Below are 23,584 nucleotides of genomic sequence, written 5' to 3' on the forward strand. Positions count from 1 at the left end.
TGTTCTCTGGCGGCCGCTGTTTGGTCTGGCAGGCGTCAGCGGTGCTGGCCACGGCTGAGGCAGCGAAAGGCGTTGCAAGGAACAGGTGAGACAGTCACGCAGGCTCGTCGTTTGCCAAACACTTTCATTTGTACTTCCGCGTGACGGAACTTACTTTCCGCTCCCTGCTACTGCAGTCTGGCCACCCGGACTGTCCTGGCAAATCACAAGTGCCTAGATGGATTTTCAGGCCAAAGGGCATGTCCCTGGAGCATGCACTGGGTGTTTTATTACACATCTAGGGCTTCCTCTGTTCACACACACCTGCCTGCCTACTGAGCAAGGTAGGAATAAAGGGTCAGGTTTCAGAATGGAGAGAGGTGAATAGTGGTGTCCCCCAGGGGTCTGTACTGACCCCAGTCCTATTTAACGTAAACGATCTGGAAAAAGGGGTAAACGGTGAGGTGGGAAAATTTGCAGATGACACAAAACTACTCAAGATAGTTAAGTCCAAAGCAGACTGTGAAGAGCTACGAAAGGATCTCTCAGAACTGGGTGACTGGGCAACAAAATGGCAGGTGACATTCAGTAGAGGCAAGTCTCATCTTACGCACATTTAACATGCGCGAATTCAGCTTTGCGCCGTCAGCAAAAACAAAAACAAGAGAGAAAAATAACTATTTAAATACTGTACCTGAAGTGCAGGCGATTCCGCCTGCCATTACACTCAATGTAATTTTGACTATACGCGATTTTTGCTTTAAGTGCTGACAGCGGAACGTAACCCCAGCGTAAAATGAGACTTGCCTGTATTGATAAATGCAGAGTAATGCACACTGGAAAACATAATCCCAACTATACATGTAAAATGATGGGGTCTAAATTAGCTGTTACCACTCAAGAAAGAGATCTTGGCGTCATTGTGGATCGTTCTCTGAAATCATCCACTCGATGTGCAGCAGCAGTCTAAAAAACGAACAGAATGTTGGGAATCATTAAGAAAGGGATAGATAGTAAGACAGAAAATGTCACATTGCCTTTATATAAATCCATGGTACGCCCACATCTTGAATATTGCCTGCAGATGTGGTCACCCCATCTCAAAAAAGATATATTGGAATTAGAAAAGGTTCAGAAAAGGGCAACAAAAATGATTAGAGGTATAGAATGGCTTCCGTATGAGGAGAGATTACTAAGACTGGGAATTTTCAGCTTGGAAAAGAGTTGACTAGGGAGGGATATGATAGAGATCTATAAAATCATGAGTGGTATAGAGAAAGTAAATATGGAAGTGTTATTTACTCCTTCTCATAACACAAGAACTAGAGGTCACCAAATGAAATTAAGAGGCAGCAGGTTTAAAACAAACAAAAGGAAGTATTTCTTCACACAACGCACAGTCAACCTGTGGAACTCCTTGCCAGAGGATGTTGTGAAGGCCAAGAGTATAACAGGGTTCAAAAGAACTAGATAAATTCATGGAGGATAGGTCCATCAATGGCTGTTAGCCAGGAGGGGAAGAGGTGGTGTCCCTAGCCTCTGTTTGCCAGAAGCTGGGAATGGGCGACAGGGGATGGATCACTTGATGATTACCTGTTCTGTTCATTCCCTCTGGGGCATCTGGCATTGGCCACTGTTGGAAGACAGGATCCTGGGTTAGATGGACCTTTGGTCTGACCCAGTAAGTCTGTTCTTATGCATTCCTGCAGGGCTGTGTGCAAACCTCACTTGGGCATCTGGCAATGGGGCTGCCCTGGGGTCAGTGAGAGCAGGACGGAGCAAGATGTCACATCTGTTTAATATTACAATATTAGAAAGATGTCCAGTTCCGTAGACTCTAACAGGACGCTCGTGTGACAATGGCTTTTGAACGGAATGACAATGGAGCAGTTTCGGTGGGTTTTTAATAACTTTGTGTGTTTTGAAATCACGCACACTTAACTGTGTAATTGTATCAAATGTACAGCGAATGTCCAGACCAGCGGGTCTCAACCTGTTTACATTACCACTGTGGGCTGCATATGCAGCTCTGTGTGTTAGGTGGGCCGCATCCAGGCAATAGATATACTGTCTGTATGGCCCTGAGGATGTCACATGGGTCGCAGCTGTGAGCTGATTGGGCTGCAGGATGAGAACCACTGGTCCAAACCATCTCTCGCCTCCCTTTGGTATGGCAGGACAAGCCCAGCGTGCAGCAGGAGAGAGCTCACCTCTACTGCTGCTCAGGGAGAATCAGCTGCTTCTCAAGGGCGGGTAGTGCTGGGAGCTGGAGCAGACAGAGCAGAGAGGTGCCGGGGATGAAAGCATGTCAGAAAATGCCTGTGACCATGTGTCCACAAAGTTACCTAGCATGACAGCGTGGCCAGCTCCGCCATATTCTGTGATGTCATAAAACAGAGGAGAATTACATTTCTAATAGTAGTTTTCACAATTTTGAGTCCTGGTCCTAAGTGACTCTATGTGACACGGAGCTGGAAACCAGTGACTGTAGACACAATATCCGCTGTACCCATGTTCTGTGCATAGTCTGACATCCTAACCACATGCTCCATGGTCTCTGGTTTCATGCCAGGGAGCTTCCTGTTCCCTTGGCTCACCCAGCCACTTCCATGGCAAGGGGGGAACACCTCCCGGCTCCTCTTTCTGTGCACCTGGGACAAGACGTCTCATGTTCTCCAGTCTGAGACCCCAAAACAAATCACTCGTGCTCTGCAGGCCATTTCTAGCTCCCAGTGCAGGCCTGGCACCTGCTCGAGAAGGGTCAGTCCCCACTTTCCTCTCTAGAGTGGCTCCACGCTTCTCACAAATCCAACGTTTTCACTCCAAAGTTTTCCCACCACCATTTGCCTCCATCCTTCGCCCTGCTGAGCTCTCCTCTGAGCCCAGCGCTCAGCAATCCCATGGGTAGCTTGTGCGCTTCCCCTCTGCTCTCTCCAGACAGCATCCAGCTGCAGCCAAGGCCACTCACAGGCCCAGCACAGCCCTGCAATATACCGTCATATGGAACCAGCAGTGATTCTGATCTCTGTGCCCCCGTCCCAACAGCGTCTCCTCTCACCCTCCATCCTCCCCCCCAGCACTGGAGAGCCGTCCCAGGCTCCCAGCCGCTTGCTTTGCTCAAGATGAATGGTGTGTGGGTTACTCGTTGGGGTTTTTTTTAGCTACCTGTCAGACCTTGGATTTTTTACAGATAGTGAAAATGAAACTGGTGCACAGATGTGAAGTGACAGCCAGCTGCAGGAGACAGACAAATTACCCCCCAACCCGTTCAAGACACCCACAGATTCCAGACAAACCGAGTCATCTTGGCTCACTCCGATGAGCAGGAGCCAGTGGGGGGCTTCGCATCAAGCTGAGCCGCTTCCTCCCTGAGTGCTGCCGAGATGCTGCCACACGCCGCGCAGGCAGCTCTGCCTCCAGCATCGCTGGCAAGACCCTCTCCAAGGCATTTGGCCCCCTCCCCTACAAGGAAAACACCCACCTCCCACCTGCCTGCAGGCTGCTACGGCCAAGCCCCAGGGTGCCCTGCCCCCCAGTCCGTCTGACTGCACCTCCTGGGCAGAGAGGCCTCCCCCAACGGCATGGGACAGGAGAGAAGGAGAATTGAAGTTTCTCATCTGAATCTGCTGGGGATGAGCCCCAGTCCCAGGGTCTGGCACTGGGTCTGGAGCTGACCTGCACCAAGATGTGGAGCTGTTCAGAATCAGGCCCTGAGCGAGAGTGAGGGGAGACTGGAGAGCTGCTGGGAGGACCTCATCTTCCAACCCATCCTGTTAGCCCTCCAGGAACACTGAGGGCTCTGGCTTGCCCCCTCGCCAGCACAGCCCTGGAGCTACTTGTCAAGGCACCTGCCTCCTGCAGGTCAGGGGCATGCACCCCCCAGCTTCCCCAGCGCCCTTCCACCTGCACAGGGGCTGCACGCCCGGGACTCCTTGCCACTCACTCGGGAGAGCAGCAGCCCTGACCATGGAACGGAGAGAGCCTGTCCTCTCGGTGCCGGGGGAGGACGAGCAGGGCAGGCAAAACAGAGGTGTCCTGTGATGAATTTCTCTCCCATCCTTCTTGTGCCTGCTCAGTAACATTCACAGCATCCTTTCTGCCTTTTAAATGTGCTAAATGGAAACAAATGTAAATGTGGAAACACTTGGAACCTGTTAAAACAACATCCACTCTGACGTCGTCAGAGTCTGTCCCCACTCCTGGAGGGGAAACTAAGGAGAAGGGGCAGAGAGGGGGGCCTAGGGTCTTGGCACAGGGTACAGAGCCTTTCCTCTCTGGACTGTCAGTTTGGACCTGTCCATGCTGGTGGTTCTGGGGTTGGGGTGGGGGTGTCCTCTCCTTCACAGCTATTCTCCAGCTCCTGAGGAGACCCCTGCCAAGCAGCCAGAGCAGGCTCTGCGGATCTGAACATCAGAACAGTCACAGTGGGTCACAGCAATGGTCCACCCAGCCTAGTGTCCTGTATTCCAACAGTGGCTGGTGCCAGGCACTTCAGAGGGAACGACCAGAACAGGGTAATTGTTGAGTGATCTATCTCCGTTCGTCCAGTCCCAGCTTCTGGCAGGCAGCTTTTTAGGGACACCTAGAGCATGGGGTTGCATCCCTGACCGTCTTGGCCAATAGCCATAGATGGACTGTCTTCCATGCACTTAGCTACTTCTTTTCTGAACCCAGTTATATTTTTGGCCTTCACAACACAATCTGACCCCTTATTTGCACAGTAGCTGGCTCTGCCAGAGGAGACCATTTCTCACCCACTGTCTCCCTTTCACTGAATCCTTGTCATTCATATTTCCCCAGCATTCTCTGGAGGAAGCCAGGAGCTGGGCCCTCCTAATGAACCTGGGAAGAGAATAGCACAGGAGCTGCAGAGACACCCGGGGGCTGGGGGGCCGTGGGCCCAACCTGGCCTGGCTCCAGCCAGAGCTATCATTGTCCCACTTTCAGAACTAAAATTCACTCGTTTTCTCTGCTGCTCCCCTTATCTCCTGCTCTCTGGCCCCAGGCCATGTGCTGCACACAACACTTCATTCACATTGGGGTAATTCTGTCGGGAGGCAGTCGTTTATCACAGTGATGAGCATGAGATGAACGTTGGGATGGTTAGATAGATAGTTACATCTTCATCTTCTGGCCTCCTCTGGGTATTGGATACCAATAGGTAGCAGGATCCCTAGTAGCTGGAGATTCGCTTAAGCCCTGAAGCAGGAGATTTTATACGCCTTCTCAACCTCTTTTGGTTGACGTACGTACGATAATAGCTCTGGAGAGTCTTGTTATCTGTATAAATGTCCAGTCACTCTTTGATTCTCGTGAAGTTCTTGGCTTCACCGACATCTGGTGGCAGTGAGTTCCACAAGCTAATTAAACACAGGGCGAACAGACTTTTGTTTTGCTCAATTTGGACTTTCCACCCTTCGTGCTGATCAACTGTCTTTGAGCCAGGAAGGGAGCAGAACAGCTGTGCTCAGCCCAGGAATCTCCAATGCAGCCAGACTTTGGTCCACTGGAGCTGCAGCCTTTCCTACAAATGTCCCTCTGCTGGGACTGGCAAGGGGGCAGCTGAGGCCTTCAGTTCCTGCACCCCATTCTCCTCCCCCCAGATACAGCTGGGCCTGCGCTCCTAGTAGGGACTGACTCTGCTGCCCTCTGTGCCTCCCCAGGTCACACCAGTTTCTTTGCAGTGTGTCACGTAGCCGACACCACCTTGGCCAGGCCTTGATAATGAAGGAGTCACCGCATGCCAGGTGAGTGCAGATACCGTGTTGGGCTGCAGGGTAGATTTAACTGATATCATGTAACCTTTGCATCCTGTCCCTTGTGCCGTTCAGAGCGCCTCGCCCACCGCTCCAGATGGCACCTATGAAAGAGTTAAGTCCGCTGTGATCAACAGCAAGAAGCAAGTGGTAAACAATTTTCCTCTCCCTCTGCTAAATTAATATGCAAATTCCAACCCTCCTCCCCCCCTTCCCCTGCTTCGAAATTAGCGAGGTAGAATGCTTCGACTAATTATGCATTCAAACGAGCAGCCTTCGTTAATGTGGCACTAAGAGGAGGCTGAAAATGATTGTGAGACGATGAAATTGAAATTCGAGCACGGCACTTCTAGTGCATCTGGAATCGCTCTTGCATGCCCCAGCAGATGTAACCTGACAGTGACCGCCAGCTCCTGCATACATACCTTTGCTCCGTGGGGTTTAGAGGGAAGGAAAGTAAATCCCGCGCTCCCCTGCCACACATACTCTCTATTTCGCTCTCTCTCACCTTCCTCTCCAAAAATAAAAACACATTGTTAAAAAAAGCCCCTAACCCCGTGTTTGGGCTTTGGAAGATTAGCCAAGCCTTTTCGGTTGGCAGGAAGCCTTAAGCCCATGGAAAGTGTTTCCATGGAAATGGATGCGATATCGAACGAAAGCCCAGGAGGTCACTTGATTTGGGCACAGATTTGGGGTGTCTGTCTGTCTGTCCTGGCTACTGCTCTATCCGATGTTTCTCAGAGCTGGGCCTGATGTGAGAGGTGCAGCAGAGGGCTGAGAACTGAACGCACGGGGGTATCTGCATGGCCACCCCAGTGCTGTGGACATTGGAATTCGATCTGGCAACATGGAGTGGAGGTGGGAGCAGTTTTGTATGCGTGGCTCAGGAATCAGAGTTGAGTCTGTGAGAGGCAGCGTGGTCCAGTGGATAGGGCTCTGGACTGGGGCTCAGAAGATGTGGGTTCTCTGCCACTGACCTCCTGTGTTACCCAGGGTGCTCCATGCCTCAGTGTCCCCTCTCCTTTATCTGTCTTATGTAAGCTCCGAGAGACCGGGACCAGAACTGAGACTTGTCGTGCAGCCCCTAGCCCGATGGGGCCCAGTCTCAGTTTGGGGTCTCCAGACACTACTGAGAAGCAAATAACAAAGGATGATGATCATCCCGGGTTCTGTGACCCTGCTTTCAGATCCCAGCTGTGAGCCCACTACACCTCGCAGCTGGCCATCCCTGCCTGGCGTGCTGTCAGTCCGACTGTGAGTTCCTTGCTGGGGCCCCTTGTGGTGTCAGGGTTTGTAAAGCTCCGTGTATAGTGACGGTGCCATATAAATAACGACTCACCATTGCTTTCCCCTTCCCTGGACGCGCCCTGACATGTTCTCACCAGGCCCCTGTGCTGGTCTGAGCCATGACCCGGTGCCAAAGGAGCTGTTTGTGAAATTCCAGGAGGCCTTCGTGCTCATTCCCACGTTCCAGAGGGCTGTCCCAAGTGTCCCGGGCAATAGCTGAGCAGCAATGGGTGAATCCCTGCAAGCACATAACCCGCCCTCCTCCCAGCACACTGCTAACTCTGCGGCCCAGTGCCGTGTGCTCACGCTGCGCGTGCACCGTTACACCCAGCTGGCGACGTGCGGAGAGACACATCGGGCACTGCTGCCTGGCTGTTGTAAGACATCCTCTGCTGAGGCCTCAGAGGTTCCTCCTACACCTCCCAGTGAAAGAGCCAAAATCCAGGAATATTCCTACGAGGAGGGGAAGGCACCTGGCCTGGCCTCATCTCTCAGAGCAGCGTATGCGAGCTCCCGAAGCCAGCGGACGCTGATGCAGTTCAGTGCGTGCAGTGGGAGAGGGCTCGTGGGGGGACGGTGGAGGTTCCCACTGGACTGCTGCGTAGCTATCCTACAGTCAAAGCTCTGTACTCTCTCGGTGGGAGAAATGGCATCCTCAGTGTGATGGACCCAGTGAGAGCCAGCGATGAACAGGGATCCCTTTGGGGCCGGGCTGCATCTGTAGGGGATACCAAAACCATAGAGAACAATCAGCAACGAGAGCCGGGGGCTGAGAGCAACACAAGAGAAACTCACACGAGGCACCACAGGAAAGGTCTAAAGCCAGGCTGGATGTTTTCTAAAAGATCTGCTCTTATTCAGACAGGAATGAATTCAGAGATGTCCCTGGCCTGAGTTATGCAGGAAGTCAGCCTAGAAGATGATCACAATGGTCCCTTCTGGGCCGTATAATTGATGACTGTCACGGAGTGTGGGGGAGTCCCGCCCTGCACCCCTCTTCCTGGGACCCACAGTGACTCTTGGCCAGCCAGTAAAACAGAAGGTTTATTGGACAACAGGAACACCGGTTACAGCAGAGCTTGCAGGCACAGTCAGGACCGCTCCACCGAGTCCTTCTGGGCTTTCAGGGTGCTTGAATCCTAGCTAGGATACCCTGAATTCCGCCCATCCAGCCCCAAGCCCAAACTCAAAACTGCTTCCCTCCTGCCACTCTCTTCTTTTGTTCTCCTTCCCGAGCAAAGGTGTTGACCTTTCCCCCCCCCTTACCTAGCTCAGGTTACAGGCTCCGGTATCGTCCATCCCCTAAAGTCCTCCCCTGCTCTCCCATTCCCCACACAGACAGCCCCTACTCCATCACAATGACTCATTGAGCTTGTTTGTTCTTAAATAGCTTAGGCATTGATGGACTTTGACGTTAGCCCATGACCTCCCGTTTTCACCCCTAGAGTGCTTTACAAACTTTATAGACACAGAAATAATCCAATACCACCAAACTGCAGCAGCCTCTGGGGTGGGACACATCAACTGTTTGACCGCTCATGACAATGTTACTTAACACTCTGAGACAGGAAGCAAAGAAGAATCCGGTAGCGAGTTGGAAATGCCAGCTGATCACGACCCCACTGTACCCCGAGCTCCAGTGCAGGGCAGGATGTAAGAAAGGGTGAAAGGAGGAAGGGGAAAACCAAGCTGAAAACACACATCTGCCAGCAGAGACTGATGAGTTGTGTTAAATATTCATCAGACGCGAGGCTTTTAATGGAATCATCCATTAAGATGTGATGTACAAGTTGCAGCATGCTCCTAGCACCCAGGGCCTGGTGGTGTCAGGCAGACAGACGGAAGCCAAGGGTGGAAGATGGATGGCCTAGAAGAGGCTGGAGATCCATAAGCCAGCTGCATTGTTAGTAATCAATGAGGATCTACAGACTTTAGGAGGCTCAAGGGTCAGTAATAAATAGAGGAATAAATAGGCAGATTAATAGCCCCCCAATACAGAGAGCCAGCGAGAGGAGGGAGGTGACCAAGCAAGGACGCGAGCCCCAGAGGAGGGAGAAATGGACCCGGGAAGAGCGCTGTTCAGTCAGACAGTGGCAATCAGAGAGGGGCAGGGTGACAAGGTGTGTGCCATTAAAGCACTGAGCAGTCTCAGTTCTCCTGGGACGTGGCAGGAGCAGCAGGAAACTCCCGGGAAGTGCTCATCCTCTAGCAGTAGCTGGCTATAGCCTGGTTGGTGAATAAGCAGATCCGGGAAGAGTTGGACCAGACAGACAGATAGGCACCTGGATACATGTGGGGCTGCGGACAGACACATGGCCCCTGCAGGATCCAGCCCCAGAAGGGCAGTCTCCTCCTGCTCTGCCTGGCCCTGCCCGACTGTCAGGGTTGGTGGCGGTGGTTCATTTCCCCCTCTTGCTGGTAATTTTTTCCCCTCTGACTATGATGCATGGCAGTGCTAATTCGGCATGCTGCCATGAATTCCAGCACAGCTGCTGCTCTCTCCCTCAAGGCATTTCGCTAATACTCAGCTTCAGAGCCTCTCAGCAAATTAACATCATTTGTTCTGCAGAACATGTTTTATTTCTACACTACATGCATAGCTTATCACTCCACGAGCAACTCGGGGAGGGCACTGGGGGCGGCAGCTCCATGGGGCTGCAGTCTTTAGAGGCAAATCCCATGCCTGGGACATAAACCCCCCTCCTCTACTCCATCCCCCTGCCCCCTAGTCTGGGGTATGCAAGAGGAAATGAGTGAGATGCACAGGCATGGTCCCCATGGGGCTGCCTCTCATTTGCATACCTCTTCAAAGCTGGAAGCTGCAGGTATTTTCTCTATGCACTGGGTTGCTCCTCTGCTCTTGGTAGAGCCCAGGACAGCAATGCAAGGAGAGGCGGCGCGGTTTGACCCGGATGCTATCTGAGGCGAGGCTGGGGGAGCAGGCCAGAAGACAGGCTGGTGTGAAGTGACTATCTCCCTGGTGTTTGGCCTGGACCAGATTTGGGGCCTAGCTGCTCTTGATCTTGGCGTAGGCCTGGGGTGGGAGGAAAGCCTATGACAGCAACTGCCTGAACAGAGCAAGAAGAGGCGGCTGAAGTTAAATGAGCCCTTGACTTCCTTCCTTGCCAGCAGCACTAAGGCAGGTTTTGGTGTGTGCTGTTTTGCAGACCTGCTGGCATCTAATTTCCTTTTCACACTACCAAGTGGATTGAAAAAAAAAATCTCCGCTCTGTGGCATATGTTTTGATTAGCTGGCCGTTCCGCATCTCCTCGCAATCCCCCGCAGCCCCAGCCAAGCACGGTTATTTATCGATTTACAGGGTGGGATTCCACGCAGCCGCTGTCCTGCAGAGCTTCTCTCCCCAGCGGAGCCCTGCACCGGCCTCTTCCGGGACTCAGCCATGGGGGTGGATCCCAGCCCCTGTGGCCCACTTGGTGGGGGGAGGTGGGTTTAGCAATCTGATGGGAGCCAGCGCTGTTTTACAGACCTCAATGTGGAGAATGAAACCTGAGTTCTCTGCAAGGGGAAGAACCAGGGCGCTCAGGACAGTCCCCCGCAGGAGGGGGCTGTGGCTCTGAACTGCGGCTGGACGGGGCTGGGTTACATGGAATGGGGCAGGTGGGGGCTGGGAGCTATGGAACCTGAAGCAGGGGGTGGGACAAGTGGGACTGGAGAGAAACGGTGGGTCACAAAGAACCAGAACTAGCAGGGGCCCAGTCCAGGGGCAGGGGAAGCCACCTTCCCTTCTGTCCTGCCCTCTCCCCGGGTGATGAAACCCATCTCTTGTCCTGAGGGGACCGTGCACCCCTTCACTGGAGACCCGATCATCCTGAACTGCGCCCTGTCCCATCGTGGCTTGGCTGGAGCTTGCAGAACGGAACGGTCTAGTGGCTATAACAGCAGCCTGGGAAGCAGGAGAGCTGGATTGTCCTGTAAGGACTGTGGCATCCGGCTCTGCCTCTGTGAGAGCGTGACCCAGTCTCTCTGCTTCACAGGCTACGGCCCACGTGCTGCCCCGCCAGCTGGGGTCTGTGTCCACACCGCGACGCTGAGGACTGTCAGGCAGACGGATGCCTGGGCCTTGTTGCCGATGTGGCTCAGAGCAGAGCACTCTGCTGTCAGCTGTAGCTCTGTCTGGCTCTAGCTACCCCAGTGTTCCTAGCAAGCCAGCCAGTCAGTTAGTCCTGTGGCCGGACAGCAGCACAGTCTCCACAGCATGGGGAGAGTCTGTGGGGAATTCAGGAGCATTGCAAAAAAGACGGGATTTTAGATTTTGAGGAGAGTCCTGGGGCCTGATCCTGATCTGACACAGGTGTAAATCTGGAGTAACTCCACGGGGATCAGAGGAGGAACCCAGCGTTAAGCCCAGGGCTGGGGAGTTCCAAATCAGGGGTATGGCAAAGACCCCCAGGATTAGGGGATCTGCATCTATGCAGAGCTGTGTGAATAATAGATATTTTGGTTCACTGGCCAAACCAAAACACTGGGGAAAAATAGCTTCAGATCAACCCAAAACAAACAAAAACTGGGTATTGTCAGAGGAGCAAGAAGCCTCCTCCTCGCCCCTGGTTTTATTGACTCCTCTTGTCAATCTGGCCTGAAAAAAACAGGGGTTTTGGCTGAAACTATTCAGCAATTTTATGTCGACTTCACAGATCATTTTGGTTGATTCAAAATGGCATTTCTGGGTGAATAAACCATTGATCCAAAGGCTTTCACCCAGCAGCAAGTCTAAGGCCAGGTGGACCTGCCTGGGCAGGTTTGCTCCCTATTGCCCATTCGCTGGTGCTTCTGATTTAACTGTGTCACGTGAGAGCTGGCTGCCCCCATGGGCTGGGAGATTTGCCAGGTGGATTTTGCTGACAGTCAGCCCCGATTTTCGCTCCCAGTTTCATCCCGTGATTCCTGGGCACCCACCAGCCCATTGGGTTGGGCTGGTGATGCATCTCTGTGCAGACTCTGATCCCATTGCTCACTCGGCCATCACGCAGCAGCCAGGGACGGAGCCGGAGCTCACTCTTCAGCCAGCCCTCCAGCCTTGGGGTCCTTCTCCTTGTCCTCTCTGAACCCCCTCCTGGATGCCAGGATCTTTCCAGGGGAAAGCAAGTGTCCAGAACCAAGCACAGTGTTCCTGGGGGGCTCCACCCCAGAGCTGCCTCGTGCCCGCTGGGATTGGCAGAGGATCCTGTCCACTGCCCTACCTCTGTGGTGGGAGGAGGAGCACCAGCGATGGGGGCTGACTTCCTTGGGGGTGGGGTGGGGAGCAGGGGTCACGGGGATGGGGAGGCCATAGCTGGGCTGGAATGAAGAGCCTAGGGAGACCAAGGGTCTTGTCTCAAAGGGGTCATTAACGAAGCTGCCCTGCATGGTGCTGCAGTGGCTGCAGCAGAATTAGTGCCTGGTCATTGTCTAGCTAATCAATGTCATTGCAGCTGTCTTTAATGTGCCCATCACCATAGTATCTAGCCCCCATTTAGGTTTCACTCTCCGCACCTGCCAAAGCACTGCAGCGCTGTCCCATCAGCCCCCAAGTTGGGGGCTCCTTCCTTTCCCGATGCTCTTCTGGGGGCACGTCCTGGTGCTGGGCCTGGTCCTGTGATGTGCTGAGTGCCCTCGGCTGTGGTTAGCTGCAGTGGGAGAGAAGGGTGCTCAACACCTCAGGGCTCATTGTGGGCAGGGTGGAGCTCTAGTGGGTGAGGAGCTCTGGATCAGCTGGGCACAGGGGCAGTCCAGCTCCCCACAGCCTCTGCCATGCCAGGCTCCCTCGCTGCCCCCAAGTCCTTTCCTTCCCCTGATCTAATTATTATTCCTGGCCTATAAGGCTGGGAGATTGGCGCAGCAATTACAGGGCCATTAACAGCCATCTCTCTGTGGTGACAGGTATGAGGGAGAGCTACAGAGCTGAGCCCTGGTGCTGTTGTCACCTGATCAGGGGCTGATTAGTGCCTTCTGAATTGAAGTTAATTATCTCTGAGCAAGGAGAGCGGGAGAGTCACTAGCACAGAGCAGGCCGGCCACTAACCCCTCGTCCCTAGCACAAGGGGCCCATGGAACCGGCACTGCAGATCCTCTCTGTCTGCCGCCCTGGGCCACAGAAAAGCCACGAAGCTCAAAAGCAACTTGTGATTTTGGGGGCTACATTTTTGAGGTGCCCAACTTAGACTGCGCTGGGGTGTCTACCCCACCCAGGACTGGAAGGGGTTAAGGTGGCTAGCGAGGCCCATGAACACCACAGGCTGCACCTGGAGGGAGAGTCAGGGAACAGGGAATTGACTGCAAGCAGGTTCAGCTGGGCAGGAACAGGTGGGGCCACCAGCCACAACCGACAGGGCTGCTGCAGTGGGAACGGGCAGCGGGGCCGGCTGTAGCCATTTCGCCGCCCCAAGCAGGGCAGCATGCCACGGGGGGCGTTCTGCCACTCGCTGGTCCCGCAGCTCCGGTGGACCTCCCGCAGGCTTGCCTGCGGATGCTCCACCAGAGCCGCGGGACCAGCGCACCCTCTGCAGGCATGCCTGCGGGAGGTCCACCGGAGCCTCCTGCCGCCCTCCCGGCAGCCAGCAGAGCACCCCCCATGGCATGCCGCCCCAAGCACATGCTTGGCGCACTGGGGCCTGGAGCCGGCCCTGACAGGCAGCCATGCCCCGGGAAGGGGGAGTAGGAGCTGCTACTCCCAGAGAAAGCAGGAACCACGAGAGTAGGCAGCAGTCCAGGGAAGGAGCAGTGAGGGCTGCTGGGTTGAGGGTCCCAGCACTGGAACCCGGAGTAGAGGGCAGGCCTGGGTTCCCCGACCCGTCGCTGGGGAAGTAGCACCAGCAGGGCAGTGAACTGTGGGAGCGACTGAGACTGGGAAGGCCAGTACCCCCGAAGGGGGGGATGCTGAGTGGCCAGACCTAGGGGCAGAGTCACAAGGAGGACGCTGCGGTCCCTGGGGCGAGAGGGGGCTGCAGACCAAAGAGAGGGACGGAGCGATGGCGTGCAAACTGCGGATGGGGATGTCAGCCTCAAGAGCTAATCCCCAGAGTGACCAGGAGGAGGCGCCAGGGCACTGGTGAGTGGAGGGGTCTGATATACAGCCAGGGCTGAGCCCTCACCCTCCCAAAGCAGGGCCCTGGAAGGTCTCACCTCTGAAAACCTGGGCCATCAAATGTAAAGTTCTACAGAAACATTCCCTCGGCCAGCAGCCAGGGTCCCTCCGGGGGTCTTCATCCAGCCTGTCTGTCACGCAGACACCGCTAGGCTCTGTCTAGCAGCCTGGGCTGTGTTAGAGCCAGACTTCGCTCGCCTAGCCTGAACTATCCAGGTGTCCCCGCTGACTGTGGGGGGCTACTCCTGGAGGACAGGACTCTTCCAGGTCCCAGCCTGGCCCTTTTGCCAGTGTGACAAACACCACGGTGTAATACCTGGGCCCGTGTGCTTTGGAGGGAGTCTGGTGGGATGAGCAGAGGGCAGTGTGCCAGCCCGGGTGGGTACGGACACACTCATCCAGCCAAACCACATGGGTTTGTGTTAAAAAAATAAGATGCACGACTGGGTAGAAATACAAGGGGGCTGTTGTCACTTCTGTAGAAGAAGCTGGTGACGCTCAGGGGAGTTGCCTTCCCCGCAGGCACCGAGGAGGATTCTGGGACCCTCACCTGGAACTATCCACATTTCCCTGAATCGTTGCATGGACTCGCTATAGCTGCATTGTCCTGCATTGTCCGGGAAGCGGATACAGCGGCCAGACGCTGACACTCGCAGCCCAGTTTCAAACTCTCTGTGTTCAGGTGGGTCAAAGCAAAGGCAGGAAATAGCTGCAGTGTGAGGAGAAAGGCACCACAGTGAACTTCGGGGAAAGTACTTCTGGTTCCCAGCCACTGCTCTGTGGTTCTCCCGCTGTCCTGGGATGCCCCTTGCTCAGTAAGGACTGTAGGGTTTGGTCTGCAGTGCAGGCGAGGGAACTGAGTGAGGTCAGGCAGGGAACTGCCGGGAGCCAGGAAAGGCCCAGTGGAAGTGGGGGAAAGTAGCGGGCGATGTTGGGAGCGGACGAGAAGGGGAATCCCTCGCACAGGTCAGAGCTGTGGGGCAGTGAGGGACAAAGGGATTACGAATCACTGGTGTTTCGTGCCTCGCACCTTGGCCGGCCTTTCTCTACTTAATGAGACACTGCTGCGCTGGGGCCCAGTGTGCCGCTGACCATCGTGTTCTGTGTGAGCTGACCCACCGTAGCACTTCTGAGCCTGCGGGCGGTTCTGGGGGTTGGGAGCTGGTGGAGAGGGCATGCCCAGCCTTTGTAGATACCAGGCTCAGGTGCACACAGCTGGCGAGGACATGGGCACTGGTGTCACTGAGATCTTAGCCTGGTAAGACTGGGACAGCTTCCTGCAAAGGCTGGGGAAGTACAGGCCAAGGAATGGGGAGGCAGGCGAGCGCATGGAGCATTGTAGAGCTGTGTGGCCATCTAGCCTTCAGCCACAGGTAAACCCAGGCACCAGAGAAGGCCTTGACAGTCCAGGTGTGACAATCACCAGGCGTGGCTTTCAAATAACAGGAACTGCAGGAAACTAACCCCCTGTGGTGGGAATACACCATCTCCCTGTGCTAATCAGTCAGACGCCACCTGTTCTGGCAAGGATCAGAAATAGTTTGTAATCCAGGTCCATGAAGACTCCTGATACCAATCCCATGAAGAATCTAATGGAGAGGAGAGTGGCTCTCCCCGTGCCTCAGTCTCCCCTCCCACTCTTTGTTCCGTTTTGTCTATTTAGATAATAAGACTCCCTCTAGGTGTTTGTACAGTGCCTAGTGCATTGGGATGCCAATCTCAGGGCACCACTGTACTACAAAAATAACCAAAAAAAGTTAACTTTAGGAGAACTTTTCTCCAATAACCCTACAATCAGCTCAGGCCAGTAAAGTGCAGCAGGTTCCGACCATGTGGTGATCCAAGCCGTTGCTCTCCTCCAGCAGAAGAGATGGGTCTCAAAGAACGATCTCCCTTGCCACCCTAGTTCTGGCTACCGTTTTGTCTGACCCAATGGGTGGTTCTGACCGGCTCCCTGCTGATCGGGTGAAAGCCTGTTTGGTTGGGTGCTGCGTTACGGCTGCTGGAGGCTGTTGCCTAATGGCCATTTTGCAGCCATGCTGACTTCCCCTGATGAAAGCATCAGAAATGGAAACTGTCTTTCGGGGGCTTTGAAAGTTGAGCCCAAGGTCTTGGTTACCCTGCAAGTGGAGGTGCTGATGGAGGTAGCTCTGACATTTGCTCGACCAGCTCGTGGGAGGAGGACAGAGCTTCCCAGCCCTCCTTCCTGCTCAATTTGGATGGTCAGTGTCCACAGACAGATGTTGTAGTATCCCCAGGTTGCAGAGAAAAAGCTGCAGCTCTTGAGCAGACGGGAAGCTATGTAACACAGCCTAGATCTGATAGTCAGACCTTGCCCAGGTGCCAGGGTTACTTGCAGAAGTCGATATTCCAGTTTGGTTTCAGATGGTCTTGTATTTTTGGTCCAAACATTAGATGCAGACAGAAATAGGTGTCCTCTCTCGAAACCCAGCTTCCAGCTGTGAAACTTTGCTCCTGCCAGATCTTGTAGGCGCATCAGATGCTTGCGACAGCAGTGGCTGGAGCGATGGGGCACTGCTGCAGGAACCGCACCATGTAGTATACACACTGAGCACCAGCTACATTCATTCTGTGGCCCCCACTGCTAAGCACTGTTCCCATGCATCTCCCTGCCTCCGAAGCATTCGGTACAGATGCTGCCGCTGCCGGAGACAGAAACAGACTAGATAGACCAATGGTGAGGTGACACCTGGCAAATCCTGCATAACTACAGCGTGTCCATGGCAATGAGGCAGGTACTATGTATTGCCAGCCTTGGCGAGCTGACTGGCAGGCTGGCACAGACATTCCCTGCCCCACTCACTGAGCAGCCACTTTCCCTCTGGCCTGTCTCTGCTAAGGCAGCCATTGGATATCTGGTGTGTTGGTTTGAACGCTCCCTCAGGTGGCAGAAAAGGAAGAGGAGGGCTGTCAGACAGCTGACCACCCTTGCCAGGACGGGGATGAGCATCAGTGCCACAGCACAGAGGGCAGGAGCATTGGCGAAGGGCAGCAGCAGCCCAGGAGAAAGGCAACCGCTCCCTGCTGGTTCAGGAGCCGGTTCGCACCGTGGGGCTGGTGGCTTTGTGAGAATGCGGTGCCCATGGGGCTGGGTTCCACGAGGTGGGAAGCTGCAGAAGGCTTTTATGTCAAAAGGCAGAGAGACGCTCTGAATATTTTATTATCAGAACAATGTGGTGTGCTGCAGAGAACATCTGGCTGGAGTCTCTGGAGACCTCCCGCTTTGTGCAGGAAGCAGGAACTGTGAAATATGGAAGAAAAAAGAAGACAGGAGGAGGAGGAGGAGGTGGAGAGGGAAGGGGGAAAGACCCTGGGGCACCCTCAGCGCTGCTGCCGGGATCCCCTTCCATTCCCTTTTACCTAGTGGGGCTCTGCTTGCCCAGGTACTTCCCATGGAGATCTGCAGAAAGGAGCTGCAGCTTGGTGTGGTTGTCCCTGAAAAATGGATGACTCTGGAAGCCACCCATGCAATATTTGCATGAGGCCAACCACTGCCTGACACCTCTGCAGTGGGGCTCAGATCATGGGGGGTGCGGCCTCCCCCAGGGGATCAGGTCATTAGTCCAGCGCGGGGGGCGCGAGAAGAGGGCAGGAGGGAGAGGTGGCAGCTCTCCATGTTTGAGGTTTCGTAGGCGCTCCCAGCTTGGGTGAAGACTTTTCTCAGCCAGCTCCAGGGGAGTTGGTCCAGGGCAGGGGTCCCTGTCAGACCATCAGCCGGCTCTGAGGTGCTCTGTGCTCACCTAGGAAATGCCTGAAGGGGGGCACTGGAGAGACACCAGCTGTGTGTGCATGTGGGGGTCAGGCCCTGCCCTGGGTGGGACTTATGGGAATCCTGGGGGACCAGCAGTGTTGGGGGCAGGTGAGGAGAGGCCAAGGAAAGTGTGTGGGGGGGCATAATGGGATCCTGGCTGGCCATGGGGCTGACCAGTTCAGCAAGGCCCCTGAGCAGGATGTTGGACGTCCAGCAGAGACGCCAGGGGGACAGATTCTGATGGGCCTGGCCCTCGCCAGAGACTCAATCCGGGGAACGGGTAGGGCAGAGAAGGGGTAGGGGACGCATTCCTGCTTCGCAGCGTGCCTGGCGCGCTCTGTAAGTGGCTCCTGCCCAGATCAAGGTGCAGGCTGGAGCATGGTTCCCTGGCTCTTTGCGCTGGGATGCCCCAGTGGCTGAGTGGTGGGAGTTGTATAGCCTCTGGCCCTGAGCACTAGAAGGCTCTGTCCCTGCTGAGTGTGGGGGACGCCGATGTGCCTGTCTCCCTCCAGCATCGCTGGGAGAGCCCCTGGGCACGCGTGAACACCCCAGGGAACCTCTATCTGCTCCTCTGCCTCCCTCTGCAGCTCTCCCATGCCTGACTGCTGAACTCTGCCCTGGGCTGCACGGGAAGGGCAGTGGCTGCCACACAGCTTTCTCCCACCAGACATAAGCCTGCAACAGGAAGGGTCGCTTCTAGTAGCTACACTTGTCTGCCTACCCAGGTGGGCTTTTAAATAGTCCTCTGTTGGCCCTCACGTCTCTCTTCCTGTGTCTCGCTTCTTGTGGCGTCTTGTCCTTGTATTAGCGAGAGTGCTCGTCGGCTCTGTCTCTCTGCATGCATACAGCGCCCGGCACAATGGGGCCTCACTCTGACGGGGGCATTTAAGCCAGATCCTCCACCATGTTTAGGCACCAACCACCCATTGAAATCAATGGGACCCACCCTGCTGCTTGACAGCAATGGGAGTCTGAGGAGCTGGGCCTTAGATGCTACCACAACCCTAGGATTAAATAAGAGGAATAGATTTGTATGATGCATCGATGCTCGCTGGGCCTTAGCAGCGTGTCCCTCTCCCTTCCCCACAGAGCTGGGGACGCCCCCTGGGGCTGCATCTCTCTTCCCTCAGAATAAGCACTTGGCATCCTGGCTCTGGACCCGTGTTTCGAACTGGTCTCTCTGCAAAGCTCCGAATGCCCGGCTGGCCCTGGACCATTCTGGCTGGTGGGGGTGGAGCCCGAAGACAGTTGGCTCTAGGAGACTGGTCGTGTAGGAAAAGTGAATGAATCCTTAGGCACAAAGAAAGACCAAAGTGTGGGCCGTGCGCATCGCGGCGGCACACAATCACTGTTCTCCCAGCAGCTCTCCAGGCGTGCTACACCAGACAGGCGTTTGCGGCAGCACCGGCAAGAACAGAGTCATTGAAATCTCGGTGAGCCAGTCTGGTTTTGTTACTCGGTTCTCCCGTTCGTTGCCCTTGAAGCTTATTCTTACAGGACCTGATTCCAAGTCCCTGTAAGTCAAACCAAGGCTTTTCCGTTGCTGTGACTGGGCTTTGGACAAAGGGCTATTTCTGTATCGGCCATTGACTCTATAGCAGCCTTTGGTTCGTTACTGGCCCACAATGCGGTACTGAAGGAGAACCTCAGCACTGCTGTAAACCCACTAAACAGTGTGCACCACTAAGGACCCCGGGACTCTCCTTCCCCCTGAGAACAATGGCAGCTGCCTGGACAACTGGTTGCCCCCGCCCCCCACTCAGATTCCGTGTCGAGAAAGAAACCCACCCCTGGTATGTTCAGTGGGGGGCAGAACATTTATTTGACACCCTGGTTAGTTGTCGCCAATGCCTCTGTAATCCCTTCTCTGCTTCCCGCGAGTCCGCTCGGCCAGAGCAGAGCCAGAGACTTGGCCAAAATGAATCACCTGGCACATGGCCCAATTTCCTTGACAAAAAACATATCAAATCAGCAACCCCCCGGGAGTGGTTTTAGCCCCTGCTCAGCAACACCAGAAATGCATCTTTGGCCAGAGAAGTCATCTGCGGTCGCTGGGTCAAAGCCTCAAAGGAGCAGTTTGGATGGACTGGTGTGAATCTGGAGTAGCTCCGGTGCTGTGACTCTGGATGTACACGGGCACTGCTAGCCACAGAACTTGGCTCAGAGCCTCCCATCGTATAACAGATTTCCCTGAAATTCAGCTCCAGTTTTCCCCTATCATCTGAAAACCCAAGTGCTCAGATGGCCGAATGGGTTTCCCTTCTGCCCGACTCCCCGCTTGTGAACAGCACAGAGCCCAGTCTCCCGCCAGTTCTTCCGGTGGAGCGGGATCACTACAGCAAACCCAGGCCAGGCTGGGGGCCGTGTGACTCCCTACACCCAGCGTGCATTGTGCGGGATTTGGCACCTGGCTCTTGCCTCAGCCTCACACCGTGTCTAAAGCCGACCTCCATTCAATAGGTTCAAGGAATTTATTGACAGAGTCCTGTTTCCATGCCCTCCTCGTTGGCTGCGGTTCTGATTTTACAAATGCAGGGAAGGTCTCATAACCGAGCGGGGGCAGTTTTCCTCTAGCCCCCTAGCGCCCCCTCACTCTGCCTGCCCAGCCAGTTAGAGCCGTCGTGCACCAAGGCAAGAAAAAAGAAACTGTTCTCCCCCAGAAAACCTGGGAGTGTTTCCAAGCTGCACAAAAACCCGAGTTGGAGCAGTTCGTGCGGTGGTGAGCTGGGCTGGCACGTCCAGGCCAGCGTGTTGTGCTGCTATGGATCAGCTCTCCTTAACATGAACAGGGGCACTACTGTATCTGTAACCCCCCCCACACACACACCTGCAAAGCCGGGTGAGAGCCCCATCCCAACCCAAACGCCTCGGCCCCCCAGTACCGGGCTGGCCTCTGGAGTCAGGCACCTGCCTTGCAAGCCCCTCAGACAGACCCACGCCCACTCAGCACAAAGTGGCTGTGAAATGCATCTCACCGCGAAACCCCTGCCACAGGAGCAGGCCCCACACCGGAGAGTTCTCCAAGGGCTCATCCCCCCTACCCAGGCTTCATCAAAGCTTTCCAAAGCCAGAGCAGGGCAGGAAATGCCAGCGTGGGGTGAGGGGCACCACGAGGCTAGAGCCCAATCTAGTGAGAGGAGACACACAGCTGTGTGAGCGCACACCCCGACATGCCCCCACACACGGACGCAGGCTAACATACCATTGCATGCTCAGAGACACACTACACACACCAACCCGTGTGCCCACACACAAATATTCATGTAGCACACACCGACACACCCGCAGATTTCGTCGCTTTAAAATGAAGACATACCTGTTTCCTCTCCCGATTCGCCGTCTGCTACCTGTGCTGCCTCTGCCAATTTGTCTGTCTGTTTTTCTCTCTCTCTTTCCCGCATTGCCTGCTCGCTGCAGCCCGTCCTCCATGGCACCTCTCCCAACTCAGCCACCGCCTGCTTCGAGATGGGCTGCCAGCTTCTTTTCTGCTCTGTGTGGGGTGGTTTTTTTTTTTGGCCCCATGCTGCCTGCTGGCATTCTGGCAGCCTCGCCGCTCCGTCGATGGCATGTGTCCATTTTTTCCCCTCCATGATCTATCCTCTCCAGCCTCTCTTCGTTGCCTCCGGAGCCGCCTGTGGTGCCAGCTCTCAGTGAAATTGGCAGGGAACGAACCGGAGCAGTGAGCCTCTCAGCAGCTGATTGTAGCCACACTTAAAACAAAGAAAAGGAGCCCAAACAGCACACAAACAGCCCTTCTGCTAGGAACAAACGCTGGTAAAGGGGCTGGGGGGCCGCAGGGGGCTGCTTGGGGTTGGCAGCCACTCTCCAGAAAGAACCAGTCCATCACTTCCTCCTGCACATGCCAACAAAAAAAATTCATAACAGAGGGGTTGGGATTTGTTTCACACATCTGAGCCTCCTGAGTGGGGGTATCGGTGGGGCCCCCCTTTCGTCGCCAGGTCCTGCTTCACATCCTCTCCCTGCTGCCTCTCAGTCCTTCCCCTCGACATAGGGGCCACAGGAACCTGCTGCATCCCCGAGATGTCACAGAGTTCGCTCTTGTCCCCCAACTTCCGCAAGGAGAGAAATGATCCAGGAATCATAGCCTGATCCCAGGCTATTTGCACAAACAAGCCTCTGTCTTGATGCATTTCAACAGGAACTCCCCAAGACACACCCCCTTACCCAGCATCCCCCTCTGCCTCAGGTTTAGAAGGACCTTGGCAAATTGGGAAGGGGAAAGTGGAGGAGGGACGTCCTATGTAAGGGTTTGGGTGGCTCACAATTGCTTCACCAGCCCAGCCCTCGAAGGTCCTCTCGGAACATTGGACGAGTTCTGCTGGAAAAGACCTTTGTGCCCTCAGGCCGGCCGTTGGCAGTGGCCAATAATTGTCGCTTCAAAGAAAAGTGATAAGCACCCGTTATGCACCTGCCAGTTATGCAGCGCTGCCCATGGGATGGAGATTCTCCCCTTAGCTCTTTGAGGAGGGGTCAGCTTGCGCCCGGACACGTGAGGTTTGGCTCGTATTGTCTCCGAGCCCTGGGGCAGGAGTTGAAAATGGCAAACGGTATGAGAGGGGATGTCTCGAGAGAACTAGTGAGCACTCGTCCATCTGCCAAAATCTCTTTTACTCTTGGTGCAAACGCATCCCGCACCTCTGAACCAAAGACCCTGACCCGGATCTCATAAATCCAGAGCAATTGCTAGGAACTCAGCAAAGGCATCCTGGGAGAAGGTCGAGGTGTGTGACATCAAGTCTCGAGTGCTCCATATGTGGCTGGCTGGTAGGACTGAAGGAGTTCTGCCCCTGCAGCGGGGTCCCGGCAGAAGAGCTCATTGACTACGCTTTGCCGCTGTCATGGTGTATCGTTTCCGCCACAGCAGTACCCAGAGGCCCCGATCAGGATTGAGGCTCCACTGCGCTAGGCGCTGTATGCTCCGAGAGCTAGATAGGGCCCAGGCGTCAAAAGGAAATAGCCAATGAAATGGTAGGAGGGAGCAGGGAGGGCTGTGGAGAAGGGCTCGGAGGGGTCAGTGGGAAGAGGTTAGAGAAGGCAGAGAAGAAGGGCCAAACTGCGGAATGCTGTTTGCTTATGTCCCATCTATCCAGGGGATCGGACTGTCTGGGGCAGCCCAGCGTCCTGGCTGGGCACCCCACTTCCACCTCCACGGCTGTGCTGTATGTCTGTAGGGTAACATATGTAGGCCTCTGACCCCGTCTAAGACACTTTTGGAAATGGAGCTGTGTCTCCTAAGTCACTAGGTGCACTTAGTCATTTTACCCACAGTGCCCAGCACCGTGCTGGTGGCAGAGCCTGGGCCCCGTTTCCGTGGGAGTGCTCTTAATGAGGGGTGCACTGTGCATAGGGCTGGGTTTGCTCTCCTAAGGCATTGAGCTGTGGCTGCCATGGGGGCAGGACACTCAGGACTTGACCCAGCAGGACAAATCCAGCCTTTTCATCAGGCTTTCTGTGATGTGCAGGAGTGAATGCTTCGCCGTAAGGTTAGCAAGCAGGGCCCGACTCGGCAGAGGATGTTTCCTGCTGGGCAAGGCAAACTCTGAGTTGAGGCCTTGCAGGGCAAGAGACCCTGACGAGCTGAATTGTGAATCAGAGTGAAATCCCACCGCTGAGCTCCTGAGCCGTTATCGCCGGGGACGACTCCATTGGCCTCTCCAGCTGCCACCCCATCTTCCTTTTATCTC

At 54.9% G+C, this 23,584-nt stretch overlaps 1 long non-coding RNA gene across 1 annotated transcript; it reads right to left on the reverse strand.

Moving 5' to 3' along the window:
- Positions 1-1,605: 1,605 nt before the first annotated feature.
- Positions 1,606-22,014, reverse strand: LOC115660612. The gene is made up of 3 exons (XR_004002853.1): positions 21,196-22,014; positions 7,075-7,740; positions 1,606-5,839 (listed from the first exon to the last, which is right to left on the reverse strand). It is a non-coding gene; the product is annotated as an uncharacterized LOC115660612 (long non-coding RNA).
- Between the last annotated feature and the right edge of the window lie 1,570 nt (positions 22,015-23,584).

The sequence above is a fragment of the Gopherus evgoodei genome, chromosome 12, assembly GCF_007399415.2.
Source record: "Gopherus evgoodei ecotype Sinaloan lineage chromosome 12, rGopEvg1_v1.p, whole genome shotgun sequence".
Classification (NCBI taxonomy): domain Eukaryota; kingdom Metazoa; phylum Chordata; order Testudines; family Testudinidae; genus Gopherus; species Gopherus evgoodei.